General features: G+C 50.0%; 1 protein-coding gene across 2 annotated transcripts in view; it reads left to right on the top strand.

Annotated features, from left to right (window-relative positions):
- DPP6 (dipeptidyl peptidase like 6) overlaps window positions 1–13,667 on the top strand; it is an 846,041-nt gene that overhangs the window by 129,503 nt on the left and 702,871 nt on the right. The window lies entirely within an intron of this gene.

Raw genomic sequence — 13,667 nt, 5'->3', positions numbered from 1 at the left:
CTGGAAGGGGGCAGTAACTCAGGGTGGTTAAGACTTGGCAACCACAAGGAGCAAGGGGGAATTTTAGGCAGAGAAGTGAGCAATTTGGGTGGTCTGGAGGGGACCTCGGAGCAAAATGCCAGGTTCCAAACACAGGACCGGTGAAAAGCAAAGCCAGCCAGGCCAGTTCCGCCCTGAGTGTGTTTCGGGCCGTCCCTGCTGGAGGCGGGGTCTCTCTCCAGGTCGGGGTAGCTCACATGACACGCGGTGATTCTCTTTCCCAGAAGCTGCTTTAAAATCTAATCTCTCTCTAGCTTCCTTTTAGCTGAAGGAAGCCTAGGGAGTCCCTGACTGCCTCGACTTGATGTAGAAATGTGTCGTTGGTAGGTTGTGCCTTCCAGACCCAGATCCCTCACTGTGCTGATCCCTCACGAGAGCCCCCTCACAGAGCAACCCCAGGCCGGGCGGCTTGAACAACGTAAGGCCTCACAGGTCCAGAGCCCAGAAGTCTGGATGGAAGGCAGCGGCGGGGATCCCCAGGGCGGGAGGGAGGGACCCGGGCCAGCCTGTGTCCTGGGCCCGTGAGGTCTGCCTTCATGCCCACACGGCGTCCTCCGTCCACGCATGTCTCTGAGTCCAGATCTGCCTTCTGGATCAGGACACAGGTTACAGTGCAGACCGCAACACCTCTCTCAAGACCCTGCCTCCGCATTCTGAGGTTCTGGTGTTCAGAGCGCACCGTGTGAACTGGGGAGACACAGTTTAGCCCATAAAACTCACCACGATTTTTTTTCAAATAAGCTGCTATTTAACACGAGAACAGACCAGCCCCCATCCAGCGACTCTGCTGTTTCCTGTCCCCAGCAGGAGCACCTCTGTAGTCTACAGGTGACAAAGGAGAAGGATTAAGGGCAGGATGTGGTTTCTTCTTGTTTTATTTGGAAACTGAGGTAGTATGTTGGTGCCTGTTTGAGAGAGGGCGGGAAAGAGTGCGTGTGCTTGTGTGTGTGTGTGCACATATGTGTGTGCGTGTGTGCGTGCGTGTGTATGTGTGGAAGGGGACTAGAGTTTGGCAGTAAGCATGACAGGGCGTGATGATGCATGAATATTTTTGCCATGAATTTTGGACATATTACAAGAAAACCAGCAGACCTAGAGCAGTTGTTGTTTGTAAATCAGAAATCACTTTGGGGGCTGAGCTTGGCCTGATCAATAACTCGCTTCATGGCTTTAAAAAGCCACTTTGAAACTCAGAGAACTAACTATATCCAATAGCTTGTAATAAACTATAATGAAAAAGAATATATATGTATATATAACTGAATCAGAATGCTGTACACTAGAAACCAACACAGCATTGTAAATGAACTGTCCTTCAGTTATATAAATAAATAAATATGTGCCGCTTTTAATATATTCCAAAAAAGCCACTTTGAAATATGAAGATTAAAATTGTGGTGGATAGATGTGGCCTAGAGAGATTTTTCTATTCTGCCTTCCTTACTGGGCTTTTTAAGGGTAAAATATGCAAACTTATTAAAGAATATATAAAGTGTAATGTGAGTTAAAAGACTGTCCCCTGTGGTGTGGGGCCACCCCCCACCCCCCGGCCACAAGCCCTCCCCGAGAGCGGTGACTGGCCTCACCTGGGAGCGGGCGGCTTCCCACTCAAGCAGGAGTCCAGACTGTCCCATGTGAGACGTTAAACAGGGTTCAATAAAGACAGCTGAAGAAGTTAAATTTGATTCCCATCTAGGACGTGTCCTTACGTCGGGAGAGACTATGAAAGAGGAAGCACGTGTGGTCCCTGCTCTCAGAAAGCTCGCTGTTAAATCTGCCTTGGTTTTAAAGACACATTGAAAACGTGCAGCATGGACTGGTGTGTGACTGGGTGTGATCCGGAAGCAGCAGCCGAGGCTCCGTGGTGCCCTGATGCGGTCCTGGGAGGCTGGTGCTCGGCTTCAGGGGTGCTGTTCCGATGCCCGGTCCCCAGGCACCTGGCGCCGTCTGAGCCCCGCGTGCTTGCACGAGGAGCGCCCGGCAGGGACGGGCTCAGACACCCTGCCTTCCTTGCGCACATTGATGGGAAATGTAGCTGTGAAGTGTCCCTGCAGAGGTTTAATACATCCGACCCCACTTGGGAGGGGGAGATGCATTCCAAGACCCCCCATAGACACCTGAAACCACAGACCGTTCCGAACGCTATATTCTGTTTTTTCCTATGTATGTATGTACCTGTGATAAAGTTTAATGTATAAATTAGGCGCGGTAAGGGATTAACGACAATAACTGAGTATAAAGTAGAACAATTGTTACAATGTACTGTAATAAAAGGGACATAAATGCGGTCTCTCTTCTCAGAATACCTCACTGGATGCACTTCATGCCTTTTGCATCTTAACTAAGCCCTTATCACCAGCTGTGGCTGTAAATGTCGCAGTTTGAGGAAGCAAAACTGGTCCAGGTTTCTTTTTCCTTCTTCGCAATGTCACAGACAGAAGATCCGTTCTTACCTCAGACCTTAGCAGCCTCGGCGTAGTTTTCCTTTCCTTGTTAAGTCAGCAGCTTTGACCTTCTCACTTAAAGGAAGCACCTTTCCTTGGCAGATCCGAACTGCCAGCATCTCTCGTCTTGCACTTTGGGGCCACTGTTAAGGAAAATAAGGGTCACTTGCACCCAGGCTCTGCGGTCCCCAGTCCCCCACAGTCAGTCTGATCATCCAGGGGGCTGCTGAGTGATGAAGGGGCACGGCATGGTGGCCAAAGGGGTGAGTCATATCCCGGAAGATGGAGCCTTATGGCAGGAGATTTCATCATTGTTACTCAGAACAGCACAGATTTAAAAGTTACGGATTCTTTATTTCTGAAATTTTCCATTTAGCATTTTCAGACCGAGATTGACTGTGGGGAACTGACACCTTGGATAAGGGGCCGGGGGCAGGCTGCTGTGCAACAGCCCGGGACCCTGTACCCTGAGGGAGGGGCGGGGCAGTGATGCCTCCAGGCACGGATCCTGTACCCCGTTTCCCGAAGCTGCTGCTGCCACAGACCCGGGAACGCTGTTCTCACGGCTCTGCCAAGGGCTCGCATGATGCCAGCTCTTCTTCCACGCGGGCTCGAGAGAGGTGCTGCCGAGACCCCTGGGCTAGCGTCCCATCCCTCATGTGAGAGAACGCGCCTCAGTGAGGACGCCTGCAGGTTGTGAACGTGGGGGAGGAGGACTCTGTCAAGGGAGTCATGAAACGGGTCTGTGTCTTTTCTACACAAAGGGCGAGTTGATCCCCACTCACCTGCTGGGGAGAGAGTTCTCCTTTTGTAAGTTAAGCTCTGGACTTAAAACACCCCAAACTCTGTATGTACCTTATAAACCTTATTCTCTTCTAATCATTTGGGAGAAGAACTCAGCTCCTTCTGTGTAATCCTAGGAGGGAACAGACACGCTTGTGTGGAGGGTGGCCCCCTCCTCCTGCACGAAGCTGACGCTGTCTGAACACAGGGGCCGCTGGGGAGAGGAAACTAAGCGTGACTTGAAAGGCTCCCACGGGGTTTGGAGGACGAGTAGCAGAAACCCTGGCCCTGGGAGAGGCTAACCTGAGACTGTCCAGTGAGTAAGTCCTTTGTGTCCCCTCCCTTGGCCGGCGCTGGGGAACCTCTGGTTACCAGGAGTGAAAGGGGGCTTGGAGTCCTGAGGGGACACAGACAGGGAAGTGGTAATCAGTCTAAAATTCACCATAAAGAGTGATAATCAGGCTGAGGCTCAGGGTGGGCCAGGTGCCTACTAGAAAGAGCATCTGACTTTACCTGGAGCAGGACAGGTGAGGTTTGATGACTGAGAGAGAATTTAAGAGGTTGAAATTAAGAAATTGTGAGGCAGGGTATAGCTCAGTGGTAGAGTGTGTGCTTAGCATGCATGAGGTCCTGGGTTCAAACCCCTGTACCTCCATTAAATAAATAAATAAGTAAAACAAATTACCTCCCCACAAAAAAAAGCAAAAAAAAAAAAAAGAAGAAGAAGAAGAAGTTAAGAAAAGGAAAAGATGAGGCTGAAAGCTGCTAGGAGCAGTTGGGGAGATGTGGTGGGGAGGAGTTTAAGGCAGAGGCGACAGCCTGCATGGAGACAGGAAGCCCACGGGGGCCACCTAGGCTTCACTGGCTGGACGTAAACGTGTCGGCCAGCGGGCAGCTTGGAGCTGACCTGGAGTCAGACACCTGGTGATGAAGACCCACCTGCATCACACAGAGGGACTGCATAGGTGGTGGGGAGCTGTGAATTGGCCCAAGGGAGCAGGTACCACGATCGCACCTGCTTGTCGGGATGGTGCTGAGGATGGAGAGAAGGAAGCTGGGGAAAGAGGCTGCTGGAGGCCAGGAAAGCACGTCTGGGGTGGAAATGGACGAGGGGACAGAACAGTACTTTCGTGGTAGAATTAGACCTAATAGGACTTTATAATCCGTACAGACAGAGGGATCTTGGGGGATTCTGGGTACTTTGACAGTGGGCTGGGCACTGGCCTCGTTCACCGAGAGTGGTGATGGAGAAGAGGCAGGGGACCTAGAAGGAAAATTCACAGAGGAGGCTGAAAGGAACACGTTCGTGGCATAGCATCCACAGAGTGCCCCGTTAGATGGCAGGTCTGGAACCTGCATAGAGGCTGGACCTGCAGGTCAAGTTGGGGTTACCGACGTGTCTGTGATGACGAGGCTGCGGGCACACTGGTGACTTTGCCTGGAGAGTGGGGAGGACTTTGCAAGGGGACACAGGACACAGCCAGCCTTCGGGAGGTGAGCAGATGAACGGGCTCCACTCAAACCCCTGGCAGGAGGCAGCAGGGAAAGAAATGGGAAGACATGAAAATTCAAGGAGGAGGGAAAGATCAAAAATGCCAAAGGTCAAGGAGAGAGCAAAGAAGATGCCCGTTGTCTGTCTGGAGCCGTTCTGAGGACCAGTGAGGATGGACAGACACAGGACTTTGGGTTGCAGAGTGAACAGGAGGCCAGAAAAGGCTGAGATCCTGAGTGTAGATGACTTCACCTATAAAGACAGCTCCTGATTTCAGCTCCAAGTATATTTATATATTACATATAGAAGTATATACATATATAACAATATATAAAAGCAAGGTGGATAATGGGAGTTGTTTTTTCTTCATAATCAAGAGGGATCTGAAAATACTCCTATTTGAAGACACGATGCTAATGAACTAGAAGAGCTTTGAGAGGGACGCGGTGGGCGAGGCAGAGATGCGGGACACGGCGAGGCGGGGCCGTGGGTCTCAGGAGAGCTGCTTCTCTCACCTACAGAATGTGGCTCGTCTCAGGGTTCCCTGATGGGCTGTCCCCTCTCTGCATCTCGACTGGCTGACCCAGGCTGCAGGCAATTGCTTTGCTTCGTCCAGATCCCTTCCCTTGTCGACCATCACTCAAGATGTGATGTTGTTAAAAGAATGTACAGATAATTGCCACTGAGGCACTGACAGTCAGGTGGATGAGACTTACTTTACTTTATTTGGGGGAGACATTCTCCTCCCTCTTCGAGCACCAAACATAAGAAATGTGCACTTGTATGTTTTCCCCTGGAAAACAATGCGATCAAAAAACCTTCCCGAATTCCTCTCATGTCCAGGTGAGCCGTCCTGTGCTTTTGGGAGGTCTGTGTGGATGGACTATGGTGGCGTCATGCATCCGAAATGCAAGCCCTGTTGCTGACTGTTCTTTGTATTGAGACGGATGCTCTGATGGTTCACACAGTATGTTACATGCCCATTCACGGGAAATAAACTTTTCTACCATTGGCATTATTTCTTTGTAGCTACCATTCATGAGTAACTGGCAACCACGTTGTGAAAGAGACCTTATCATCCGCACCTTCCAGGGGATTACACTGGGGCCCAGAAAGATTAAGCAACGGTTTCCATGTAATATGGGCAGTTGGTGTATCATTGGGTGAATCTGGTTGAGATTCAAATCCAGATTCTAATCCTCTAAAGTATATGGAATTCAAATAAGTTGTTTAATTCATTGTTTTTCCTTAAGAGGATTCCATCTAGAAGGGCAGTTTGGTTTTGCCAGGTACGGACTGTGACGTGCTCTGAGTTTATTACAGAGGTGCCACCCTCAGAAGGACTGAGATGTGGGGAACCAGGGTTTGTGTCCATCTGAGGACGGGTGCATCTTGACCTTTCTGGGGAAGAAAGCACGTCTTGAAAGGCATATTTATTCCTTTACTATACTCCGTACTTATTTTATTAATAGTTTATGAGTCTCAGCTAAATCCCCAGGGCATGATAAATGACACGCTTCACCAGGAGAACTTGAGAGGAAAACAGGCACTCAGTTACAACAATTTATGGCAAATGCTTAAAATTAGTAGACCCCACCATCTTTCAAGGTCTTGTCAAGTGCAGAAGTCTGTCGGATACAATTTAAAAGGGCTTACCATAGAAAGCTCTAAATCTTTGCACTGTCTGTCCAGTGTATCTTAATACGGGAGAAAATTATTTTTGTAAATCTTTCTCTAGAAGAAATTTCACGTCCTCTTCTATAATCTCATGCGGTGGCGAGGTGAGGGAAAGACAGAAGCCCGTGTTTATCTCCAGCCTGCAGCAGGGAAATGAAATCGTTCAGAAAGTATTCCTTGAAGGAGCACTGAGAATAAATATGAATACGACCATTATCTTTTTTTTTTTTTTATTTGGTAGTCTCACCCACTTCTCAAAACATCTTTTATCTTCCTTTAAATGTCCAGAGTGCCCTCAAGTCTGTATTTCATTTTATCCTCAAACCCACAAAAATTAAATCCGGGTTTGTATTATCACTGCCACTTTACAGATAAGGAGACTGGAGATGAGGAATTGGGGATAATCTCCGAAGGTCACACAGCCGATTAGAAACAGAACCAGAGCCATGATCCAGATCTTCCCCCATTTTTTTTCTAAGTAAAAAAATGCCTAATGTCTTCTATACTTACCCTCAAAATACTGTGTGTTTTCACTGAAGCTTTCAGGGGACTCTGTGGTTCAGGAGACAGATGATGTCTGGGAGGCGAGTCACGAGCGACCTCACCCTCCACCTCCGCTCACTCGCTGCATCTTCCGGGCAAGTCTTTGCCTTTCCAGTGTCCCGCTTTCCTCCTCTGTGAAATGATGGAGCTGGGAAAGGAGTGGCTGCCTGATCACCTGGACTAGACTCTGGGATTTGAGGGGTTTTGTTATGTTGTTCTATCTACACATCCAGAAAAGAAATTTAACTTTTGTTAGTTTTACAATTCGATTTTCAAGAAAGGAAATTCTTTCTTGAGAAGAAAGATTTATTTCAAGGAGCTGGCTCACACTGCTGTGGGACCAGGAGGTCTGAAATCTGTAGGTCAAGCTGGTAGGCCGGACACTCAGGAATGACTTCAGTGTTACAGTCTTGAGACCGAATTTCTTTTTCCCCTGGAAACACGCGTTTTTGCGCTTGAGGCCTTCGGCTAACAGGATGAGGCTCATTCACACCACAGAGAGTGATCTCCTTTACTTGAAAGTCAGTTGATTGTAGACGTTAATCTCGTCTCTACGTTCGTAACCTGTAGGCTCTCTCGGATACAGCCATTAAATCTGAGGACAACGTAAAGAAGGAAGAAGTCGCAAAAATAAAAATTAAAAAATGTTTAAAAAAGAAGGACGGAGTCGTGATTGTGTGGATGACAGATTCCATCCTTCACTGCATCCTGCCCGGATTCCTGGCGCTTGTGGTCCTCAGGGTGGCCGTGAGGCCAGCAGGTGCCCCGTCCTCCCGGGGCCTCAGGTCACAGTGGCAGAAGTGCAGTGTGAGATGGATGCCGACCGAGAGTGTTGCTCCCAAACCAGGGTCGACCCAGCAGGACCTGGACCGGGGAGCCCAGGGAGTGAAGCCTCCTCGTCCGGGAGCCGGGCGGCCTGGGCGGGGGCTCCCTCGTTTCCCTGCTGCTCAGACCCCCGCCGTGGTGGTCAGTACAGAATACAGGTCGGGGGCGGGGGGAGCTGGACTGCTCAAGAGAAGGGCTTCGGGGAGGGTGGAGCGGAAGCCTTGTGAAAACAGCCATGTCAGTCTCCTTCCCTCCGGACCGCAGATCTGGGAGACGGAGAGCCGGGCGGACTTCCTCCTTCACAGGAGGCGGACCCCGGTTTGCAGGGGAAGAGGGAGGCCTGCGTCAGGGCGATGCCCTGGCCCCTCCCCTGCTGTGAAGGTCCCTCGTCAGCTCTAATCTGCTGGGTCTCCTCCGACTCCCTGTGTTTTCTGGTGTTTGGCAATAAAAAGTTCTGACCCACCTCCCTCTGTGCCTGTTTCGTCTGGTGAAGTGGGTTAATTTCCTCCCTCACCAAGGTCATGTGCTCCTGGGTGAATGACTGAGGACTGGCTCTAGGACGCTCTGTGGTTAATTAAGGCAGGCAAACTGCAGTAGCAAAACAACAAAACAAAACAAACAAACAAACAAAACACACACACAAAGCAAAACAAAAGCAGAAAACAAAAAACCCAAAAAAACTCAGAATAAATAAAGGCTTGAGCACAGGCAACGTCTGTTTTGTGCCAGTGTAATAAGCTAGTGGGGCGGGAGCAGGGCGCTGAGTGGGCTCAGCCTTCCCTGCTGTTTCGTCCGAGGTAGGGGGCAGGGAGGACCCCACGTGGAGGCACTGACGGTCCCCACGGGCACCCCATTCTGCTGGGCTGATGTCAGTGAGGTGACCAGGCCCAGCTGCAAGGCAGGCTGGGAAGTGCAGGCGAGGTGGGTGAGCAGAGAAGGAAGGGGCAGCCTGACTTGCCGCAGACACACCTGCAGTCGGGCCGGGAGCCCAGGTTTCGCATTGTGCTGGGTCTGTTTCTTTTGAGTCTGACTCTTTTTAAACCACAGGATTGTCAGAGGGGACTTGCATCCTCGGCCTGGTCCGCTTTCTCTCTCCCGGGTGCACAGGGCTCCTCCCCTCCCCGGCCTCGGCCCCATCTCTGGGGTGGGAGTGGGCAGGGGGAGGAGCGGGCACAGGTAACAGCTGAAATCAGCTCTCGGGGCTCTGCCCCCGCAAAAGCCCGTGGCCAATTCTGCCTGCACATCTGGCTCCCAACCTGACGTGTGGAGGGAGAGGCCCTCTGTTCCTTCAGGGCCTCCGCCCAGCTCCTGGGAACATGGACAAACTGCAAAAATAAAACCCCAAACCGCTTTCCAAGCTCTCGGGCGCCAAGCTGCTCCGTCCGCACCTGCCCCTCCCTCGGCCTGGGGTCCTGCTTCCCTGCCTGGCGGAGAAGACACTGAGGGTCGCAGGGGTCCGCGTCCTGCGATGAATTCAGAGATTCTCCAGTGAAAGGCATTTGGTGGCAGAAATTAGTGATGGCATATTTCAAAGGCAAGCCAAGAACCTGGCCTCCTCTCCGCTCTGCTCGGGGGCAGTGCTGGTCACTCAGGTAAGAGAGGGACGTTCGCAATAAGCCGTGGCTTTTTTCCCTGGAGTATGAATAGCAGGTGTCTGACATCGGCTGCACGGTCCCGTGCGCTCGGGGCCACCCGGGACCCAGCTGTCCTGGTGCTCAGCACAGTGTGGGATGTGGAGTCAGATTCGGGGGGACTCAACTTGTTGCCTTTTTTTTTTTTTTTCACTGCTACCTCCTGAGGGAAAGGGTGCAATTCGTTGAGACAGTGAAAACACACACATTACCTGCAGGCACTTGAGGTGGAAAGCCAAATTGTTCACTTTTTTCCCTAATTAATTCCCACTCTGAAAGAATTACCTGGAGTTCATTTTCAGCTCTGTTTTGGTGTCAGGAGAGCTGATTGCAGTGAGATTTATGCCAACTCCTGTGACAAGTCACACTTCTGGGCGTAATTACTATGCGACGGGGGCTTATTCCTCTACTGTCTTCTTTTTCCTTGCCATCCTCTATTTTACTTCCCCCTCCCTCCCCCTCCTCCCCTCCCTCCCTCTCTCTCTCTCTCTCTCTCTCTCTCTCTCTCTCTCTATCTCGGCAGGTGTTTGTGGTCTCACATTCCTGTGTGGCTCAGTCACCCGCTGGCTCCGCTGGTGTTGGATGAGTTACAGGAGTGCCTGGCGAGAAGGTTGTGGGGGGCCCAGATCACACGGGAATAGACTGGACCCCCTTTGGGGTGGCTTGTGTCCCTGAGTCCTCTGTGCTGGACTCCAGGGTGTGTCTGTGTGTGCAGGAGGCTGGATATGTGCACAGTGGACAGATGTAGTTCTGTATACTTTAAATTTAAATTCAAAATGACAAATCATATTTCAAATTTTAAAATATAATCACTCCCTGATGTTTAGACTCACTGTATTTGGCCGTGGTGTCTCAGTGCCTCCTGCAGGGGTGGGCGTCAAACTGTGCGACACGTGGCCACTCTTGGTACAGTCTTATTTCTAGCTCCTCACAGGTGCCATGACTTGAGTTTAACTGTACAAGACACATACTCATGCGTTGTCCTGATAACATGTTAGCAAATCACACGTAAATCTCACATCTGCTCTCGTCATCCCCACAGCCTTTAACCCGAGAATTCCCCGGAGGAGTTGCTGTCATTACTTCGATACGGAAACGTCTCATCTTTATGTACAATGATTATGTAATATTAATATAACATTGGAATACACATTAATGTTAAGTAATACCAATATATTTAAATAACTTTTTATGTATAAAGTATAAAATGTGTATCTGTATGTCCATAAATACTCATACACATACACACACACATATATGTTCCTATTACATGTGTAGGCACATTGGGATACTTGAATATATAGATATAATTTTATATTTTTTTTACATAAATAGCATTACACTGAGGTTTTTTCCCTCACCTTATGCATCAACATCCGTTTATCTACTTAGATATTTTTTAATGGTTTTTGGGGGGGGGCAGTAGATAATTAGGTTTATTTATTTATTTATTTTTAGAGGAGGTTCTGGGGGTTGAACCCACGACCTCGGGCGTGCTAAGCATGTGCTGTACCGCTGAGCTACAGCCTCCCTCCCTTATCTGCTTAGATTTGAACGTACTCACGCACATCATTCACACAAGCCTCTGCAGGACAGGCTGTGCTGTGGGGACACCGCAGCCTCTAAAACTGTGCCCTTATTAAGCGTTACAAACTATTATGTACGAAATAAACTACAAGGATGCACTGTACAACACAGGGGATGTAACCAATATTTTATTATAACTGTAAGTGGAGCATAACCTTTAAAAATTGTGAATCACTACACTGCACACCTGTAACTTATATTTACAGCAACTATACTTAAGTTAAAAAAAACCTCTTCCCCTGCTGCAGGCGTGCAGTGCTTTCCGCATTTTTGCTGAGCAGTGAGCGCACAGTGCCCGGCTGCTGTACTCCTCCTGCGCAGGCGCGTTGGCGCCGCTCCCGCGGACTGTACTGAGAAACGCAGCAGCTGGGGTGTAAGTTACGCATATTTTAAATTTAAGTTGAAAATGACGATCAGATTCCCAAGTGGCGGCACCAGCTTATAGCTCCGCCATCAGTGTATGAAAATGCGTTATTTTCCCCTGCCTTCTCTGATAGAATAAAATTGCATAGGTTCTTCTTTTAATTTACTTTTTTTAATGGAGGTAGTGGGGATTGAACCCAGGACCTCAAGCTTGCTGAGCACACGCTAAGCACCACTGAACTCTATCCACCTCCCCCCAGCCCGCCCCCGACAGAATAACATTTTGAAGCACAAAATGTGTTCAGGTGGAATCCGGGAAGACGCGTCCGCAGTCGTGCTTTTTCCGGCTTTCTCTTTTTTTGAGTCCGTATACGCTCCTCTGTAACGTCACAGAGGTGAGACGACACAGTGATGACACGGACTTGCGTCTGTCAAGTTTACCGTAAACGACGGTCCGCGTGCGCACTGCTCCCTGGGCGAGTGGCGCCGTGCGGTCACCGTGTGTGCACACTGGTACGTCTTCTCTGGGGTTCTTTGACAAACTCTCTTGAATCTCTTCAGCAGCTGGGGGCTGGGGGCAGCAGCGGACCCCTGGAGGACAGTTGCTAGGTTTTGAACACAGGCAAAAGCCATCTGGAGCCACGTCTGGCAAATGAGTTTTGTGATGCAGACCTAGTGGTTTGTGCAAAGCCAGGCTGGCTTCCCCGGCAGACATAGTCCTGTCACAGGAATAATTTTAGTTTGTCAGAACCGATGGCCGCATGCTTTATAGCCACATGCCATCTGGGTCAGGAAAAGTCCTTGTGGGGAGAAGCTGTGGCATGTGCTCTTCATGTTATTGTGAACGATCCGTGGTGGCTGACCTCAGGGGAAGTGGAAACGGACGCGTGTGAGCAAATACCAAATTTCATTTGGTCACAGGGAAAAAATGAGTGTTTTCCTTCACTGAGCTTGCTGATCATTTGCTGGTACTTGAAGCGAATGCCACACAGACCAGCCTGCTCAGAACTTTGAGTTTTCATCTCTAGGGGAGGGACGTGCCCTCTCTCCAGGTGCCAGGCTGCCAGGTGGGGGTCCCCAGGCCGATTACCTACCTCCAGTGTGTCACTGGGTGATCTGAGGGCGCATCCTTGCCTGAGGACCCTTCGGGGAAAAGGCCAGCCTTTGATGGGTACTTACTTTCCAGGGGCGATCTGTTCCAAAGCTTCCCGCCAGGTCGGTGTGTCGGGAGCCTTCCTGTGCCTCCCCTCCCGGCATGTTAATGAGGTCGCTGGAAAATCCTGCTGTGCTTTGAGTTTCCACAGACGTGATTATTTTGAACATTCCTTTAATGACGATTAGTCTTTGAAAATTGTTCCGAGCTATTTTTAAGGCAGCGCAGAATAAAAAGCTTCTCCAGGAAGGTGAGAGAAGCAGGCGCCCCATGGCTGCTGAGAATGATGATCTCTGGTATTTATCCAGGCCCCTCTGTCCTCCCGAGTTTGGGCATCCACTCAGCAAACTGGGCTAAATCTGCGTAATCTGCATCGGGAATCCAAAAGCTGTGAGTTTAAACCTCATCTCATTGGCTTATCTTCTCAGGAGAGTCCGTAGATGGCCAACTCCCCTTCTCCTCGCCATTTGTCCTCCAGGGCACCAGGGCTGGTTTACCGAGAGCCCCACTGGCTGCAGCACAACCAGCGTGGCTCCAGGATGAAGGAGACTGTGCCTTCCAGAGGGGGTGATGCTCACGGTTGTCTGAGTCTGCCCCCCCTGTGCTCAGAGCACCCGGCAGCCACCCTGCCGCCTACCTCGGGCTGGTCAGCGTTCCGCAGCAGCGCCAGTTATACGGAAGAGATGTGCGCAGCTGGGGAGAGAAAAGTAGATGCCGTGCTCTGTCTCCGGGAAAGCCTTCTGTCCTGGCAGCTGGACTCCAAAGGCAGCTCAGCTGGGTCTTCAGTTAAGAGCCCGAATGGATGACTGTTTCGGAAGGGGCAGTGGGTGCCCTGAGAATAAACATGTTTTCCACATGATGATGGTGGATGTAGTGGATAGCCGTGTGCAAGTGTTTTTTTGTTTGTTTGTTTGTTTTTTAATCCAATGGTTTACTTTAAATCCTTATCCTATCTGGTTTTTTCCTACAGAATTGGACACCAGTGACCTTGTGTGTCTCTGAGGTGTGGTTGTCCCTTTGTTCCCGTGATGACATGCCCTCTTGCCTTTTCTGAGAATGGTTACAGTTCTCTTTTTTTGTACCCCTCTGTGTTCCTGAACTTTAAACACTGGTGCTCCTGGCCTTCCTGT

Source organism: Camelus ferus, chromosome 7 (assembly GCF_009834535.1).
Source record: "Camelus ferus isolate YT-003-E chromosome 7, BCGSAC_Cfer_1.0, whole genome shotgun sequence".
In the NCBI taxonomy this organism is placed as follows: Eukaryota; Metazoa; Chordata; class Mammalia; order Artiodactyla; family Camelidae; genus Camelus; species Camelus ferus.
Note: the sequence above shows the minus strand (reverse complement) of the source record. Positions and strands in the feature narration are given on the sequence as shown.